The sequence below is a fragment of the Schistocerca piceifrons genome, chromosome 10 (genome assembly GCF_021461385.2).
Source record: "Schistocerca piceifrons isolate TAMUIC-IGC-003096 chromosome 10, iqSchPice1.1, whole genome shotgun sequence".
Classification (NCBI taxonomy): domain Eukaryota; kingdom Metazoa; phylum Arthropoda; class Insecta; order Orthoptera; family Acrididae; genus Schistocerca; species Schistocerca piceifrons.
The window spans coordinates 125,597,332-125,615,018 of NC_060147.1; the positions used below are offsets into that span (position 1 = coordinate 125,597,332).

Here is a 17,687-nt window from a genome sequence, read left to right on the forward strand (position 1 = left end):
CTGGGAGTCAAACAAGTGACTAATCTTGGCCAGTATTGCTTTGACGAACGTTTAACTTTACCAATGTTCATTCAGGACATGTGCGTACGTTCACATAAAATTTCAACAAAATCTGAGATGGTCAAGCAGGGAGGCCAAGGTGAGGTGACACGGAATGACTCACAACACACCTGAACACATCCTTAATAGCCCGAAGCTTAATGCTAGACATTGCCTAATGCACTATACGGTCATCCGAGCATTTATGTTTGCAGAGAAAACCATAACATGAAATGTTTACCTTTGTATGCTCTAACAGTTCTTGCTACCACAGATCAAAGAGTTGCAGCAGCCTTCCATCATCTTGCAGCACGATGGCGCACCCCTTCCTCCCTCCCCCCTTTGGAGTCTGAATGTGCTGAATGGTGCACTTCTTGAGAGGTAGATGAGTCGTGATGGCCCCAAGCCCTCCACACTCTCCTAATATCAAGTCATTAGACTTCTTTTTTTGGGTTATATCACGGATCTCATGTATGCAACAGTAGTCAATAACACTGCTACCCTTATGAATTTTAACTCTGCAAACCACTGTGGGGTGCATGGCAAAGGGTATGTCCCATTGTACCAGTTATTAGGGCTTCTTCATGTTCCATTCATGTATGGAACACGAGAAGAATGGTAGTTTGGATGCTTCTGTGCATACAGTAATTATTCTAATCTCGTCCTCACAATCCCCACGTAAATGATACATATGGCGTTGTAGTATATTCCTAGAGTAATCATTTGAAGCCAGTTCTTGAAACTGTGTGTTAATAGACTTTTTTGGGATAGTTTAAGCCTGGTTTCAAGAGTCCTTCAGTATGTCTGTAACACCCTCCCACAGATTAAACAAACCTGTGACCATTTGTGCTGCCACTCTCTGTATACATTCAATGTCCCCTGTTAGTCTTATTTGGTATGGATCCCACACACTTGAGCAATATTCTAGAAAAGGTCACATGAGTGACTTGTAAGTAATCTCCTTTGTAGTCTGATTGCACTTCCCCAGCATACTACCAGTAAACCAAAGCCTACCACCTGCTTTACCCACAACTGAACCTATGTGACCATTCCATTTCATATTCCTACAAAGTGTTACATCAGGTTTTTTGTACGAGTGGCCCAATTCAAACGACTCATTGACATTATAGTCATAGGATACTATGTTTTTTTTTCCATTCTGTGAAGTGCAAAAGCTTACATTTCTGAACATTTAGAGCAAGCTGCCAATCTCTGCACCTCGTTGAAGTCTTGTCAAGATCTGACTGAGTATTTATTGACCTCCTTTACTTCCTTCAGATAGTACTCCATTAGATAACTGCATCACCTGCAAAAAGCCTGATTTTACTATTAATATTATCTTCAAGGTCATTAATGTACAATATGAACAGCAAGGGGCCCAACACATTTCTCTGGGGCCCAACACATTTCTCTGGGGCACGCCCGAAGTTACTTCTACATCCAACAATGACTCTCCATCGTAGATAACATGCGGTGTCCTCCATACCTTATTGAAGTCCTCAATCCAGACACAAATTTCACTTACCATCCCATACGATCATACTTTTGACAATAAGTGTAGGTGAGGTATTGAGTCAAATGCACCAACCCATGATGCCATCAGAACTGTTTATGCTGAAATACTAATCTGTACATGGGGGGGGGGGGGGGGGGGGAACTCTAAAATCACCCTAAATGTTTAACATGCGATGAGTGGGGGGGGGGGAGGGGGGGGAGACAATGAAATTCTTTCTGAGGGGGAAAAAAAAAACCGCTGAGAGCTGCTAAACATTTTACAACAAACCACAATGCTCTGTTTCTAACAGTTTCACGTTACAATTTTTTAAAATGACATCTTATATATGTATGATAATGATGTAGGCTGAAGCAATGAATTAAAATTTGTACCAGTGACAGGATACGAACCCAGGTCTTCTGCTTACTAGGCAGATGCACTAATCACTACACTGCACTGGCACTGCGCTACCACACCTGCACGGATTACCCTAGTGTGTCTCCCTAATACAAATTCCAATTTGTGCCTCAGTCCATTGCTATGCCTCCTCCTAAACTCACATCAGTATTGCCACAACTCTCCAATACTGGAATAGCACCTTATCAATGAGCAATATGAGGTTAATCCTGCCTATAACTCAGGTGCAGGTGATATATTCAACATATATGACTCAGGAACATCAACTGTTTACGATTAACCACCATAATAACTTTTACACTTTAATAAACAAACAATTACGCTTTTCACGCTTCATAGACTCAGTGACTTTGATGTTGGATAATGTGACCTAAGTCACATACAGGTGCAAAGGGATGTCTGATTCACTAAATGCATCATGAAACAAAGTTATGACCTGTGTCATCAGACACAGATAATAAAAACAGACCAAAAAGAAAAATCTAAGACTTTCTCAAGGTAGAAGATTGATAAATAATCATGATCAACAATCATCATCAGCAGATATTCAACTTAAGTATACAAAAATAATGTTACATTCCCTGCTCCACACATTTTAAGATGGTTTAGTAATCTCATTTTATTATTTGAGAAGAGTAAGACGTATAATTAAAAATTTTGAGCTAATTTTTACAATTTTTTTCTATACTGAGAGCTGGAGTGTTACACACACACACACACACACACACACACACACACACACACAGACAGAGAGAGAGAGAGAGAGAGAGAGAGAGAGAGAGAGAGAGAGAGAGAGAGTGGGGGGGTCAGTTTTGTATTCCTCCCCCCCTGAAAATGTTGGAGTTATTTAGACTGCAGCCTGCACAACTTGCATGAGAAAAATTGTACTGTCTGAAAAGTACAGTAAACAGACATCCTACCTTTACGAGAGAAGTTTCGCCCGCATTTTTGTAGCCCCTGGCCACAACCACTGGCACTGTCAGTGAAGACCCTCCAGGGTGTGCCAAATCATCTGCTCCCACCCAGATAAGATCGTCTGTCTCACCTGCAACAACCGGTACATGGCATTCACTTTTTTTCACACACATTACGAAGTTTTTACCCATCTGCAGCAACACTTGTCACATATATATATAGTATAAAATGGAAGACTGGAGACAGGATTCTATCATTCCTGAAAAACAGGAGCCAATATACAGAAACTGAAGAAATGTCAGGAGAGAGAACAAGACCTGAAGCAAGAATTCCACACTTTCTATCCCACAGGGATCCACACTTGGCTACAGCTTTTCATTTTATACATAAATCGCATACAAGACATGGGTATTATGAAAATAACATATTACAAACTAATTAATTTTACAATAAGTTATGGCAGAATTTTTATGGGGAGGTCCCTCCAAAACCAACACGAGTGGAAACTCCTGGTTAGCATATCAACAATATTTAGAAAATACATTGCTACTCACCGTACAGACGACCAGTTGAGCTGCAGAGAAGCACAGCAAAAAGACTTTAACACCTTATAGCTTTTGGCCAACGCCTTCTTCAGCAAAGAAAACGCACACATATTCACACAGCAAGCACACCTCATCCTCCAACGCACATGACCGCTACATCTACATCTATATCTATACTCCGCGAGCCACCTTACGGTGTGTGGCGGAGGGTACTTATTGTACCACTATCTGATCCCCCCTTCCCTGTTCCATTCACGAATTGTGCGTGGGAAGAACGACTGCTTGTAAGTCTCCGTATTTGCTCTAATTTCTCGGATCTTTTCGTTGTGATCATTACGCGAGATATATGTGGGCGGTAGTAATATGTTGCCCATCTCTTCCCGGAATGTGCTCTCTCGTAATTTCGATAATAAACCTCTCCGTATTGCGTAACGCCTTTCTTGAAGTGTCCGCCACTGGAGCTTGTTCAGCATCTCCGTAACGCTCTCGCGCTGACTAAATGTCCCCATGACGAATCGCGCTGCTTTTCGCTGGATCATGTCTATCTCTTCTATTAATCCAACCTGGTAAGGGTCCCATACTGATGAGCAATACTCAAGAATCGGACGAACAAGCGTTTTGTAAGCTACTTCTTTCGTCGATGAGTCACATTTTCTTAGAATTCTTCCTATGAATCTCAACCTGGCGCCTGCTTTTCCCACTATTTGTTTTATGTGATCATTCCACTTCAGATCGCTCCGGATAGTAACTCCTAAGTATTTTACGGTCGTTACCGCTTCCAATGATTTACCACCTATGGCATAATCGTACTGGAATGGATTTCTGCCCCTATGTATGCGCATTATATTACATTTATCTACGTTTAGGGAAAGCTGCCAGCTGTCGCACCATGCATTAATCCTCTGCAGGTCCTCCTGGAGTACGTACGAGTCTTCTGATGTTGCTACTTTCTTGTAGACAACCGTGTCATCTGCAAATAGCCTCACGAAGCTACCGATGTTGTCAACTAAGTCATTTATGTATATTGTAAACAATAAAGGTCCTATCACGCTTCCCTGCGGTACTCCCGAAATTACCTCTACATCTGCAGATTTTGAACCGTTAAGAATGACATGTTGTGTTCTTTCTTCTAGGAAATCCTGAATCCAATCACAAACCTGGTCCGATATTCCGTAAGCTCGTATTTTTTTCACTAAACGTAAGTGCGGAACCGTATCAAATGCCTTCCTGAAGTCCAGGAATACGGCATCAATCTGCCCGCCAGTGTCTACGGCACTGTGAATTTCTTGGGCAAATAGGGCGAGCTGAGTTTCACATGATCTCTGTTTGCGGAATCCATGTTGGTTATGATGAAGGAGATTTGTATTATCTAAGAACGTCATAATACGAGAACACAAAACATGTTCCATTATTCTACAACAGATTGACGTAAGCGAAATAGGCCTATAATTATTCGCATCTGATTTATGACCCTTCTTGAAAATGGGAACGACCTGCGCTTTCTTCCAGTCGCTAGGTACTTTACGTTCTTCCAGCGATCTACGATAAATTGCTGATAGAAAGGGGGCAAGTTCTTTAGCATAATCACTGTAGAATCTTAAGGGTATCTCGTCTGGTCCGGATGCTTTTCCGCTACTAAGTGATAGCAGTTGTTTTTCAATTCCGATAACGTTTATTTCAATGTTTTCCATTTTGGCGTCCGTGCGACGGCTGAAGTCAGGGACCGTGTTACGATTTTCCGCAGTGAAACAGTTTCGGAACACTGAATTCAGTATTTCTGCCTTTCTTCGGTCGTCCTCTGTTTCGGTGCCATCGTGGTCAACGAGTGACTGAATAGGGGATTTAGATCCGCTTACCGATTTTACATATGACCAAAACTTTTTAGGGTTCTTGTTTAGATTGTTTGCCAATGTTTTATGTTCGAATTCGTTGAATGCTTCTCTCATTGCTCACTTTACGCTCTTTTTCGCTTCGTTCAGCTTTTCCTTATCAGCTATGATTCGACTACTCTTAAACCTATGATGAAGCTTTCTTTGTTTCCGTAGTACCTTTCGTACATGATTGTTATACCACGGTGGATCTTTCCCCTCGCTTTGGACCTTAGTCGGTACGAACTTATCTAAGGCGTACTGGATGATGTTTCTGAATTTTTTCCATTTTTGTTCCACATCCTCTTCCTCAGAAATGAACGTTTGATGGTGGTCACTCAGATATTCTGCGATTTGTGCCCTATCACTCTTGTTAAGCAAATATATTTTCCTTCCTTTCTTGGCATTTCTTATTACACTTGTAGTCATTGATGCAACCACTGACTTATGATCACTGATACCCTCTTCTACATTCACGGAGTCGAAAAGTTCCGGTCTATTTGTTGCTATGAGGTCTAAAACGTTAGCTTCACGAGTTGGTTCTCTAACTATCTGCTCGAAGTAATTCTCAGACAAGGCAGTCAGGATAATGTCACAAGAGTCTCTGTCCCTGGCTCCAGTTCTGATTGTGTGACTATCCCATTCTATACCTGGTAGATTGAAGTCTCCCCCTATTACAATAGTATGATCACGAAACTTCTTCACGACGTTCTGCAGGTTCTCTCCGAGGCGCTCAACTACTACGGTTGCTGATGCAGGTGGTCTATAGAAGCATCCGACTATCATATCTGACCCTCCTTTGATACTTAACTTAACCCAGATTATTTCACATTCGCATTCGCTAATAACTTCACTGGATATTATTGAATTCTTTACTGCTATAAATACTCCTCCACCATTGGTGTTTATCCTATCCTTGCGGTATATATTCCATTCTGTGTCTAGGATTTCGTTACTGTTCACTTCCGGTTTTAACCAACTTTCCGTTCCTAATACTATATGCGCACTATTTCCTTCAATAAGAGATACTAATTCAGGAACCTTGCCCTGGATACTCCTGCAGTTTACCAATATTACGTTAACTTTTCCTGTTTTTGGTCTCTGAGGACGGACGTTCTTTATCAACGATGATAATGTCCTCTCTGGTAAGCCGTCAGGTATTTTATCGTTTCGCCCAAGGGGGGGTCCCTCTAACCTAAAAAACCCCCGTGTGCACGCCACACGTACTCTGCTACCCTAGTAGCTGCTTCCGGTGTGTAGTGCACGCCTGACCTGTCTAGGGGGGCCCTACAGTTCTCCACCCAATAACGGAGGTCGATGAATTTGCAACCATTATAGTCGCAGAGTCGTCTGAGCCTCTGGTTTAGACCCTCCACACGGCTCCAAACCAGAGGACCGCGGTCGACCCTGGGCACTATGCTGCAGATATTAAGCTCAGCTTGCACTCCGCGTGCGATGCTGGTTGTCTTCACCAAATCAGCCAGCCGCCGGAAGGAACCAAGGATGGCCTCAGAACCCAAGCGGCAGGCGTCATTCGTTCCGACATGTGCTACTATCTGCAGCCGGTCACACCCAGTGCGTTCAATAGCTGCCGGAAGGGCCTCCTCCACATTACAGACGAGACCCCCCGGCAAGCACACCGAGTGCACACTGGCATTCTTCCCCGACCTACCCGCTATTTTCCTAAGGGGCCCCATAACCCGCCTAACGTTGGAGCTCCCTATAACTAATAGGCCCGCCCTCTGTGACTGTCGGGACCTTGCCGGAGAATCGGCCACTGGCCCAACAGGCGAGGCATCCTGTGGTGGCTCGGAAACGATGTCATCACCACTAGGAAGCACCCCGTACCTGTTGAAAAGGGGTAAGGCAGCTGCCACGCGGCCAGATCCCACCTTCGCCTTTCGGCCAGGCACGCGCGAGCCCACCACTGTCCGCCATTCACCCTGGAGTGATGGCTGACCGGTAAGATGCTCACTGCCGGAAGACGCAGCGACATCAGGGGTTCCATGTGATTCCAAGGCCACCGAAGTAGGCATAGGTCTCACCACAGTTGCCCCAACGCCACTACGAGCCGACGCCTGCGCCTCGAGCTCGATGAGCCTAACAGACAAAGCCTCCACCTGCCCCCGAAGAGTGGCCAATTCTTCTTGCGTCCGCTCACAACAACCACAGTCCCTACACATGACTATGTTTACCCTACTCTATACGGTGACAAATTCCCAAGATAATCTTCTGATGAGCTACTCTGATAATCAAGAAACACTCACTGAAATACGGGACGCGAAAACTACGCTAGGTTTTCCCAGAAAAACTATTTAAAAGCTAAGCGCAGCAAATAAGTACAAAAACGCTTTATACAAACAGTACTCGCTGCTGCTGGTGCTCTCGCTCTGGCTGTCACAAGACAACTGCTGATTCAAGTGACTAGTGGCTAACGGCCGCGAAACAAACAAAAGACGGTTTTAGGGCGCTTTCTGTTCTAAACGATCAAGAAAACACTAAGAAATCTAACACGAAAACTACGTAAAGTTTTATCAAGAACTGTTAGTTACTATGCAGAGCAGATAAACACAAATAGAATCCCTTCCTTAGTGGAAGGTCATAAACAAAATGCAAAATAAACGCTTTACACAAACAGTACTCGCTGCTGCTGGTGCTCTCGCTCTGGCTGTCACAAGACAACTGCAGCTATGACTGGAATGCAACTGTCACATGAATAGCAATCTGGAGTGAGGCAGGGAAAAGGGAGGGGGGGGGGGGGGGGATAGCAAGGTATGAGTGTCAAGAGAAGAATGCTGTCTGGATGGGTGCGCATGGACTACAGACTGCCAGGTACAGGGAGTGGAAAAGGAGAAGAGCGGGGAAGGGGACAGGATGGGTGGGTACAATGGCAGAGGATGGCACACAAACAAGGCGAGGGAATGCAAAATGGGAGGAGGTGACAGGATGAGGGGTCGGAAACTGTTGGTGGAGGGTACGGGACAGCAGGTTGAAGCAGGGATAATTTCAGGAGCAGTTCAGAAATGCTGATGGTACACGAGTAGGGTCAAAAGGCCATCGAAATTGAGCATGTTATGTTCAACTGCACCAGTGGCTGTTCATCCTGGTGACAGCTAGTTTATTCATACCACTATAAAAAGCTGTGCACTGATTGCAGCAGAGCTGGTGTACAATACGGCTGCTTTCACTGGTGACCCGGCCTTTGCTGGGATAAGATGGATGACAGGACTAGAATAGGAAGTGCTGGGTGACTGGACTGGGCAGGTCTTGAACTTGGGTCTTACACAGGGATAAGATCCATGTAGCAAGGGGTTGGGATTGGGAGTGCCATACAGTTGGGTTAAGATGTTGTGGAGGTTGGGTGGGCAATGGAAGACCCCTTTAGAAAGGGTGGTAAGTATGAAGGTTGGAACTTAAATAGTGGCAACTATTTAGTCACACCCGATACAAAAGAGTTACATGTTTGCACCTGTAACTGTCCTTCAAAGTAATCACCAGCATTATGTAGAATCTGTTGCCAGTGATGCTGAAGGCGTAGTATACTGTTAGCAGAGCCCGTCCTGCTGATGGTGCGAATGGAGCAGTCTCCTGCATGTCAAATCTCTGGAACAGTTCTGAAGTGAATGCCACCAAGTGGTTCCTTCATCTTCAGAATCAAATCAGAGACACGAGGACTTAAGTCTGGGGAGTACGGTGGATGGTACAAGACTTCCCAGTCTCATCAACCAAACAGGGCAGCCAGTAAGTATGTGGGTGAGGAACAGGGGTCATATCACTTTTTGGCAAGAACTGCCATACAGACTGGTGTGTTGCAAAAGCCGTCAAGTGCCCATGCCAAATGGCAAAACACAGCCTTCAGGTTAGTTGCCAGCTCAGTCCCTGCAACTACAGGACGTTCCGACTGTCATTTGCAGTGCAACCTACAGATGTTCTCTACGTACACCGGATCACAGTACAGAGAGCATGTAAATCAGGAAGGGAGGCCGCTCATACCACTAACCTTTAGCTGCATCTGCCAATGTCATGGCTGTACGGGTGTTTAGGACTGTGTTTGCGACAATCACAGCAGTTACGACACATCCAGCACCACTGACCGCACACTGCCAAGGGGCCTCGGAACTTGCTCGTGAGCCTGTTGATATTCAGTCAGACTCACTTGGCAAGACTGTAGAAACTGTGAACTTGTGCAGACTGCAACTTAAGTGTTTAACTGTTCCAATGTGCTCTGCCCAAGGAGAGCAAGGACTTAACCATTTGATAGCCTGCAAGTAGGAAACGTACTCTGACTGTGGAAGCCTTCCTTTTGTTGTTTCAACTACTTGCCTTAATTCTTCCAGTAATTTTCGGGTTGGCAGCTGTATCCCATCAACATTCTCCCATGATATTTCGGCCCAGAGACATCCGGCCATCCTCAGGTGAGTAAACGAAGCATTCTCAGGTGAGTAGACTAAGTACTTCATCTACTCACCTGAGGATGGCCGGACGTCTCTGGGCCGAAATATCGTGGCAGAATGTTGACGGGATCCAGCTGCAAACCCAAAAATCACTGGAAAATTTCAGAAGTACTTGCCTTAGTTGTGAACTTATTTCACTGTTAGGAAAGAGATACAAAGCTTGTTACGTGTTTCTTTCGAACGTCAACGGAGACCATTTGTGTTGAATTCTTTGTGTTCTTAGATATGGGGATAAACTATATCCTCACATGTTTCTTGTAAAAGTGTTCAAAGTTCAGGATCCTTCACAGACAGAGCTGTGCGAGCAGGGGCTTTGTCATGATGGAAAAATCAGTCATCCAACTCCCATAAATAAGGTCACTTGCACTGCACAGTGTTGCATAATCATTTCATAACTTCCAAGCAGAAAGCCTGGTTAACTGTCTGATCCTGCAGAACAAACTCTGAGTGGACAACTCCTCTCACATACAACAAACAAACCAGCATTGTCTTAATGTTTGATTTTAGTTGAAAAACTTTCTTGGGTTGAGGCAAACTAAGTCTTCCACTAGCTTGACTATTACTTTGATTCAGGATCATAAGCATATCACCCAGGTTCATCACCTGTGATAATTTTTGAAAACAAGTTTGGAACATTTCAGGGTTCTTCTTTCAAAGCACAGCATGCTTCCACATGACCTCATTTTTGTTCATCAGTCATGGCACAAACTTGGCAGACACCCTTTTATTTCAAGGGCTTCTCTTGCACTTTTTCCTAGCAAACAGCACAAGTTCACCATTGCACGCTGTTCACAAAAATCAGCCACTGCAAAAACAACAATCACACTAAACAGTTATCACTAAAAATTCTGCCACAACTAGTCTTGGCCTCCTTCCGAAGCGGCACTCAACTTACTGACAGGAATGTTCACTCTACGCACTCCCAGTGGCAAAATATGGCACTACAAAACCTCTGTGCAATGAAAAATGTTCGTTTTCTTTTGGGTACCCCCTTGTATAAGCTCCACAGTGCTACCAGCAGTCGAACTATAAAATTGTGTGTAGTGAGTTAAAAAGAATGGGGTACAATGGTAAAGCAACTCCTCATAAGCCAAACACCACTTGAGGTAACATACGTCACTCGACAATGGATGACTGGAAATGAGCGATTTCCAGTGATTAACTATGCTACGTCCTGTGACAGTCTGATGGCAGAATTGGGGTCTTATGCCAACGGTGAATTATGGCAGTGACTGTGTTTTACATGGTTATGGTATGGTGTCCTTATCACGCTTAAGAGAACACTAAATGATCTAGATCTACTCTAGATCTACATTTATACTCCGCAAGCCACCCAACGGTGTGTGGCGGAGGGCACTTTACGTGCCACTGTCATTACCTCCCTTTCCTGTTCCAGTCGCGTATGGTTCGCGGGAAGAACGACTGTCTGAAAGCCTCTGTGCGCGCTCTAATCTCTCTAATTTTACATTTGTGATCTCCTTGGGAGGTATAAGTAGGGGGAAGCAATATATTCGATACCTCATCCAGAAACGCACCCTCTCGAAACCTGGCGAGCAAGCTACACCGCAATGCAGCGCGCCTCTCTTGCAGAGTCTGCCACTTGAGTTTGTTAAACATCTCCATAACGCTATCACGGTTACCAAATAACCCTGTGACGAAACGCGCCGCTCTTCTTTGGATCTTCTCTATCTCCTACGTCAGACCGATCTGGTACGGATCCCACACTGATGAGCAATACTCAAGTATAGGTCGAACGAGTGTTTTGTAAGCCACCTCCTTTGTTGATGGACTACATTTTCTAAGGACTCTCCCAATGAATCTCAACCTGGTACCCGCCTTACCAACAATTAATTTTATATGATCATTCCACTTCAAATCGTTCCGCACGCATACTCCCAGCTATTTTACAGAAGTAACTGCTACCAGTGTTTGTTCCGCTATCATATAATCATACAATAAAGGATCCTTCTTTCTATGTATTCGCAATACATTACATTTGTCTATGTTAAGGGTCAGTTGCCACTCCATGCACCAAGTGCCTATCCGCTGCAGATCTTCCTGCATTTCGCTACAATTTTCTAATGCTGCAACTTCTCTGTATACTACAGCATCATCCGCGAAAAGCCGCATGGAACTTCCGACACTATCTACTAGGTCATTTATATATATTGTGAAAATCAATGGTCCCATAACACTCCCCTGTGGCACGCCAGAGGTTACTTTAACGTCTGTAGACGTCTCTCCATTGATAACAACATGCTGTGTTCTGTTTGCTAAAAACTCTTCAATCCAGCCACACAGCTGGTCTGATATTCCGTAGGCTCTTACTTTATCAGGCGACAGTGCGGAACTGTATCGAACGCCTTCCGAAGTCAAGAAAAATAGCATCTACCTGGGAGCCTGTATCTAATATTTTCTGGGTCTCATGAACAAATAAACCGAGTTGGGTCTCACACGATCGCTGTTTCCGGAATCCATGTTGATTCCTACATAGTAGATTCTGGGTTTCCAAAAACGACATGATACTCGAGCAAATGCATACGGCTATGAACATATTTTACAACATTGTGCACTACATACAGTAGAAGAAGAGTTCAGAGAAAATGATTGTATAAGCACGCCACTGCAGCCTTTCATAAAGTATAATGTGGACAACATACCTAAACAATGACATAACCAACAATGGATGGATCCAATTTATAGTTAATTATACTACCCCTACACATAACATCTATTTAAACAGATTCACACACACACACACACACACACACACACACACACACACACACACACACACACACACACAGACCTAGCGCTACAAGTAGAGTTGCCATAGGTGGGGGGGAAAAGATAGAGAGGGGGAGAGAGAGGGGGAGAGAGAGAGAGAGAGAGAGAGAGAGAGAGAGAGAGAGAGAGAGAGAGAGAAGGTTCCAACAATAAAAATTTATTTTTAATACCTAAAAACCTGTTAAATTACGCAAAAAGGAGGTGGAGTACCTAACTGGCTTCGTAACTCCTCAAATTTCATGCAACAGTTGGCCTATAAATAGTTGTTAACAACTTTTTATGGGAATAAAGGTACTGTGGATCAGTTGCTTGTATGATGAGTTACTTAAACAGTAAGCTAAAAAATGTAATGTAACTTCCCGACATCTTGATCACCAAAAGGAATATGCTTTACATTCTGATGCTTCAAGCTGCTTTATGTAACTTAAGCATTCCATGATCATAATATTCTAGCTACGAGGTCTCTCAATCACTGTTTCTTAAACAAAAAGCATATAGGCCTAGTTTGAAAGCAATATGAACTCTCAGATATTTATCATGAAACCATATATTTGGAACAACACCAAAATATGCTGAACATAGAAACAACTAGTCAATATCAAAACATTAAAAAATATAAAACAATTTCTTATGCCTCTGTTTTTATTAGAAAGAAGTCTTATTTCAACCCTAAACTATAGTAGTATTCCGAGTCATGACAAAGTTTTCATTCACATATCTTTAAACTGCTTACATCCTACAACTGACCTAAGGTTATGGAACAGTTTTTCAACACACGATACACAATTAACTCACACATTTGATTATTAGAGAACATCTCAACTAGAATACACATACAATGGAATGGCAAAATTTCAAGACACTACAAGCAACAAGTGCTACACTAAACAGTTGTTTATTATTTACTTAGGAAGCATCCATGTAACAATGTTCATAAGAAAGCAATCATGTAAAGGTACTTCTTGACCAGCTTTTTCTAAAAAAACTGGCAGGAAATGCATTATCTGATCAAAAGTATCCAGACACCCAGTGCTACGTGAAGTGGAACTGTCCCCTAGATGTCACAAAACGCAGACTCGGCAGTGTAAGCGAAGGTAGGGAGTACAGTGTTGTCAGTGGACAAGCAGTAACAGCAGAATAAGTTGATCAGCAGCGATCAGTTACTTTAAATGTTGACTAATATTGGATGTCATCTAAGTGACAAATCCACCAGGACTTCTAAAATTGCCTAAGCCAATTACTGGTGATACAACCATGAAATGGAAATCCAACGGAACGGCCACAGCTAAACCGAGACCAGGAAGACCTTATGTACTGACAAGCACGGATCATCAATTATTGTGGAGAATGGGTGTAAAAAATTAGGTCAAATCAGCAGAAGTGATCACTCATTAGCTCCACAGCTCCTCATAAACCACATATTCCTGTAGTCAATGATATGCAACACTTGAGGCAATGTATGCCATTGGACAGTGATGAGTAGAAAGGAGCGATTAGCAGTGATTAACTATGGTATACCCGATGGCAATCTGATGGTAACGAAGAAGGATGATTGGGTTTAATGTCTCATTGACAGCAAGTTCATTAGAGATGGAGTCCAAGCTTGGATTGGGTCAAGGATGGTGAAGGAAATTGGCTGTGCCCTTTCAAAGGAACCATCCAGCCATTTGCCTGGAGAAATTTAGGGAAATCATGGAAAATCTACATCTGGATTGCAGATTGAGGGTCTAAACTGTCACCCTCCCAAATGCGAGTTCAGTGTTCTAACTACTTCACCAATCCGATGGTTGGACTAAGGTCTGATGCCAACAGTGAAATACGAAGGAGATGGTATTTTTTCATGGTTAAGATATGTCACCCTTAGTGTGCATTAGACAACACTAAATGAATAAGGATATACACACATTTCACAGCACTGTGCACAGTACAAGAAGAGCTCGAAGATGGGTTCGGTTGTTTGGGGGAAGAGACCAAACAGTGAGGTCATCGGTCTCATCGGATTGGGGAAGGACAGGGAAGGAAGTCGGCCGTGCCCTTTCAAAGGAACTGTCCCATCATTTGCCTGGAGCGATTTAGGGATATCACGGAAAACCTAAATCAGGATGATTGGATGCAGGAGGAGCTCAGAGAAAATGAATGTTACAGCACGAAATTGTACCCTGTCATAAAGCAGTTTATATGAGGCAATGGTTTGTGGACATTAACATATTTCTGAAATGAACTGGCCTGCCCAGAGTCCCAATCTCAACCCAATGATATATATGGGGATGAGTCAGAATATTACCTTCATTCCCTATCCAGCATCAAACACCTATGTCTTCTCTGGTTTTCTCTCCTGAGGTAGAATGGACTACCACTCCTCCAATGATATTCAGACACAGCAATGAAAGTAACCCCAGTAGAGTTAAGCCATCATAACACTGGAAAGGTGGACACACACAAAATTAACATCTACTACAATGCCTGATTACATCTTATCAGATAGTGCTATATATAAGTGTTTAGTCATACGTACCTGGTTAACAACCGTGTATTTGTCCAAAAAAATTACTCTGAACTGATCTCCAAGTTCATTGTGTTGAATGCGTGTCAGTATGTTGGTGCTGATGAAGACAACAGTTCTTTTCTTATCCTTCTGAAGCCTTTGTTGCAGTACCTCCAAAGATTTTCTAATAACAATTTCTCAAACAAATATTCTCTGTGTCCACAATGTCTATCTACTCATTGTTATGACAAGTGCTACAGCTTCCTTGAACTGTAGTTATGAGGCCGAAATTGACCACTTCGACGGCACCCATTTACATACAAGGTTGATTAACAGGTAGCTGGTGTCTTATTTTGGCCGTGCACATACACCAGTTGCATAATTCCTGATATTCTTGTTCGCCGGCTTCACTGTCAGGTTCATAATTGAACGCGTTTCTGTCGTCCTATCTATTCTTGGAACAAAAATGTACACACGACGCTAATGCGACAATCTCTGTTCATAATTATGTGCTCAATACGTCGTTCAGCTTTACGTTTGCTAAAATACCGTAGGGCATGAGCTGTCTGAAAAATACTTGTGGTGGGCCGTACCAAAGGGACTGCCATTTTCCGACCTTTCATCTTCATCCGATAATTTAGCAACGAATTCCGATTCAACAGCGGTCAGATAAGTGTGTGTATTTCACCGGCAATCCAAGTGGACAAGCGTTCGTTCATGACTTTATACAAAACGCCGGTAAATAGTATGCTGGACAGAAGAATAACAGCATTTCTGATATTGAGTATCGCGTCTGAAGAAGCGTCTGCCCGATGTAGGAAGCAGAGACTATCAATGCCAATCCAACTCATCGTCTTTAAAACGATCGCGAAATGCAGTCCCGGTTCGACTAGAACCGGGATGTTTTTCTTTCTGTTGCTCTTCCGAACTTATTGATCTCCCTCATTATGGCGGTATACCAACACTTCGCAGACGCACGTACAGAACAAAAATATGGGTAAAGCTTGTACCTCACTTACAATGCCGTACACAACATTTAAATGTACATAATTACTTTTATTACTCAATGCAAAAATACTCGCTTTCTAAACTTCTTTTCACGCTGTACCTGAGAGCAAGACACTGAGAGTAACTTCAGAGTTAAACTTTGTACAGCGATAACACTCACTACAGTCGGCTACTGGATTAATTCTTACCTCTCCGTTCTTACCAAACCCCAAGATTCTAAGATTTACTATTTTTCATAGTAGTACAGAAAGCAACACCAGAAACAGAAATCTTACAACGAAGAACTGCACGCATCTGCTACGAGAACTCTGAAAACAGAGAACCCTGGAATCGGTCTGTACTAGTACTGCACTATATACCTCAGGTTTAGTTACCGATTCAAGATTATAGTTTTTACGTGAATTTTCGATACTTGTGTAGCGCCTTTTCTTTTAGGATTTCCATGTTGCTTTCTCTGTACTTCCCTTAAAAGTCCTTTTTAAGTTTCCTATACGTTACTATTTATCTAATTTTGTGGTTGTTGCATTAGATTTTGGTTTGTCCCCACTCAAAGCTCCCACTTTCCCGCAGTAGTCCCTTTGCATTCAATATTTATTACTATGAATTACCGTTGTTCAAAAAGCCGGGTCCACACACGCAACAAAAGTGCCGCCACAGCCACTGGCATACTGCAGTTTGCATGTGTGAACTCGCAGTTTTTAGTGGCGCAACTTAAGAGACGTAACTTTTGTGACGCCACAAAAAGTTCTGCTTGGTTGTACTTCCTTGAGGCACTTCCCAACCACCACTGCTCCCAAGTGGCAGTATTTAGAAACACGAGCGTTCTATCGCAGTTATCGTGGTGTAATTGTTACTGCATTCCATTCGATTACAGTAGTTTTTTTATTTTACTTACGAAAAAAGTGAAAACACTGATCGGCAGGTACACTTTCGCAGCTTCAAAAACTACAAGAACAGCAACCCATCCTCACAGATTTACTTCCGCCACTACCATCTCCAAACTTGCGAACTTCACAGAAGCTCTCCTGTGAAACTTGCAAGACTAGAACTCCTGGAAGAAAAAATAATGTAGAGACGTGGCTTAGCCACAGCCTGGGGGGATGTTTCCAGAATGAAATTTTCCCTCTGCAGTGAAATGTCTGCTGATTTGAAATTTCCTGGAACATTAAAACTGTGTACCAGAGCGAGACTTTGACTCAGGATCTTTGCCTCTTGTGGGTGGGTGCTCTACCGACTGAGACACCCAAGTACAACTCATGACCTATCCTCACAGTTTTACATCCTCCAATGCCTCGTCTTATACCTTCCAAGGCAAAGGTCCCGAGATCAACTATCAGTCCAGAACACATTTTTAATCTGCTAGGATGTTTCAGATCGCTGAGTTGTCTACTGCTTTCAGGCACAAATGTTCATCTGCTTTATAGGTAGTGCACACCAGGCTGGGAGCATGCTGACACATGAGACAGTGTCAACAAGTAAGGTCAAGCCTGTAAGTATGGATGGTACATTCAAATGTTGTTGCAAAGGAAGACGTTCTGTCGGCAGTAGTCTTTGTGGAGCCTGTGTCTAAGTCTTACTGCTGCAACTGACATAAAACCTGTGGCAGTGCTGTTTGTTTATTGCAGCACAATGGTGTTCTGCCTAGTAATTATCTTACATCTACATATATACTCT

General features: G+C 43.2%; 1 long non-coding RNA gene across 2 annotated transcripts in view; it reads right to left on the reverse strand.

Annotated features, from left to right (window-relative positions):
• The window catches only part of LOC124718895, a 31,709-nt gene extending 15,564 nt beyond the window's left edge, over positions 1 to 16,145 (reverse strand). Inside the window, exons 1-4 of one of the 2 annotated variants that reach the window (XR_007005933.1) lie at positions 15,036 to 16,145; positions 14,805 to 14,940; positions 2,872 to 2,996; positions 1,220 to 1,345 (exon numbers count right to left, since the gene is read on the reverse strand). This is a non-coding gene — a long non-coding RNA (uncharacterized LOC124718895). The remainder of the gene's footprint in view (positions 1 to 1,219; positions 1,346 to 2,871; positions 2,997 to 14,804; positions 14,941 to 15,035) is intronic. The other variant, XR_007005932.1, reaches the window with a different exon arrangement.
• Positions 16,146 to 17,687: the final 1,542 nt, after the last annotated feature.